The sequence below is a fragment of the Nannospalax galili genome, unplaced genomic scaffold (assembly GCF_000622305.1).
Source record: "Nannospalax galili isolate Female #2095 unplaced genomic scaffold, S.galili_v1.0 scaffold433, whole genome shotgun sequence".
In the NCBI taxonomy this organism is placed as follows: domain Eukaryota; kingdom Metazoa; phylum Chordata; class Mammalia; order Rodentia; family Spalacidae; genus Nannospalax; species Nannospalax galili.
In genome coordinates this window covers 9,361,594-9,364,041 of record NW_008338715.1, presented here as the reverse complement: position 1 = coordinate 9,364,041, position 2,448 = coordinate 9,361,594, and the positions used below count along the sequence as shown (strand labels likewise).

The 2,448-nt window shown below is 45.6% G+C and overlaps 1 non-coding gene across 1 annotated transcript; it reads right to left on the bottom strand.

The window, feature by feature from the left end:
• Positions 1 to 1,067: 1,067 nt before the first annotated feature.
• LOC115070419 lies at positions 1,068 to 1,170 on the bottom strand. Its single transcript, XR_003849574.1, has one exon. It is a non-coding gene; the product is annotated as a U6 spliceosomal RNA (small nuclear RNA).
• Between the last annotated feature and the right edge of the window lie 1,278 nt (positions 1,171 to 2,448).

Genomic DNA, 2,448 nt, shown 5'->3' with positions numbered 1-2,448 from the left:
GTGGCTGTTCTTTCAGAGGACCCGTGTTCAAATCCCAGCACCCACATGGTGACTAACAATCATCCACAACTCTAGTTCCAGAGGATCAGATCTTTTCTGACCTCCACAGACATTGCATGACACAGTACACTCACATAGATGCAGGCAATACACTAATATACCTAAAATAAAAATAATAAATAAAATATTTTTTTAAAGCAAAGGTTTGTTTTGACTGAGGGACTGAGGTTTTAAAGGTTCCAGTCCATGATCAGTTGGTCTCTATCGTGGAAAGGCAGCACAACATGTGGCAAAGCATAACTGCTCATCTCATACGTGTGTGTGTGTGTGTGTGTGTGTGTGTGTGTGAGAGAGAGAGAGAGAGAGAGAAGAGAGAGAGAGAGAGAGAGAGAGAGAGAGAGAGAGAGAGAACAAAGAAAAAATGTCAAGATCATACTACCAATCATCTGGAAACCTCCCACGAGGCTTCACTTTTTAAAGTTTCTAACAACCATCCAATAGCACCAAACTGGGGACCAAGCTTTTGCCACATGGGCCTTTAGGAAAACATTCTATAGCAACTAAATCATTGAATTAGTGACTTAAGCAACATCACACACATATGGGAAGTATATCCCAAGTACCAAGAGGTAAGGGGTTGCTAGTTTCACGTACAGAGAAACAGCAAACAGTTCCCCCTCTGCTTTGCTGAGTCCCATTCACAGCACAAACTAAGGGGTGCCCTAAGTCAGAGCTAGTGGCTCCTTTATTTTCACCCTGTGTACCATGGCCTGCCTCTTCCTAGGTACACCCATTCTCTCTGAAAGATAAAGGCCACTTCTAGAACACTCCTCCTCTCTCACATCCCACTGCTCAGTCTAGTTGGCTCTGCTGGGTAGCTGCTCAGTCACTCCTTCCAGTCCAGCTGCCTTGAAGGGCCACAGTCCACAGGCTGCTGTCTCAACTGAGACTCTCACCTGGGTACTGTTTCTTTCCCACAGGGTCTCTGGATCTCATGGGAGGTAAAAGGTATGTTTAGACATCTGTGACTGCCACCATCCCTGAACATAGCAGAACAATTTTTTTTTTTAAATATGGAACGCTTCATGAATTTGCATGTCATCCTTGCACAGGGGCTATGCTAATCTTCTCTGTATCATTCCAATTTTAGTATATATGTTGCCAAAGCAAGGACAGAAGAACAATTTAAAAGCTCTCTAAATATTCTCTATAGAAGTTGGCCTGCCCTAACCACATAGCAGTCATTTTTTTAAATTTATTATTATTATTATTATTATTACTAGTCTTTTTTGAGACAGGGTCTCCCTGTAGCCCCAGCTGTCCTGGAACTCACTATGTAGACCAGGCTGGTCTTGAACTCACAGAGATCCGCCTAACTCTGCCTCCCAAGTGCTGGGATTAAAGGCGTGTGCCACCACACCCGGCCCTATTTTTTTTTTTTTTATTTTATCTGTATGTGTGTATTGCCGAGTCATGCAATGCCAGCAGAGGTCAGGGAGGCTGTCAGATCCCATGGGACTGTAGTTACAGACAGTTGTTAGCTGCCATGTGGGTGCTGGGATTCAAACTCAGGTCTTCTTCAAGAACAACCAGTGTTCTTAACTGCTAAGCATTCTCTCCAGCCCCTTTTATTTATTATTTTTATTTTACGTGTATGAATGTATTGCCTGCATGTATGTAAGTGCACCCATGTCATGCAATGCCTGTGGAGGTCAGAAGTGGGCATCAGATCCCCTGGAACTGGAGTTAAGGAGAGTTGTTAACCACCATGTGGGTGCTGGGATTAAAACCTGCATCCTCTTCAAGAGCAGGGAGGGGAGAGGGTGGGTTCAGACCTCCTCTATCGGGGTAGGGGCTAGGAGCCTAGCAGAGTGTCAGAGAGAGCCGGGTCTGGCCTCTCTCTGGCCTCCAACTACCAGAGGGCCTGAGAACCCAGGGGACAGCCTGACAGCCCCCAGATCCTGCCTCCATGTGGTGATGAGCTTCCTTTAATTGTGCCATACCATCCCCCTACTTGGGATTTTGTGAGGCTCCTCCCAAGGCCCCAGGGCAAATCTCCCTTTGGTAGACTAAAGCTGGGATTTCAGCAGATCTCCAGAGAGTGCCGAGTTCTGGTACACCTCTGGCCTCCCTTTGGCATAGGGTTGACAATGCATAGGACTGCCTGAAAGAGCCTGGATCCTGCCTCCACCTGGTGAAGGAAGCCTAAGTATACTTGACTGGAACCTGAACTGGGCTTCTGTGGGTACCCCTGAATAGCTGATCTGAAACCATCAGTTCCCTCCAAAATAAACTTGAGAGAACCTGAACCCTGTACTAACCAGCTTTACATAACCAATAAAGAAAGGATATAGGCACCCAGATAATACAAACAGAAGCATACTTCAACTTAATTCTCATATCAGAATCATAAACAACAAAAGAAATTCACAGCCAGGTATGGTGGCC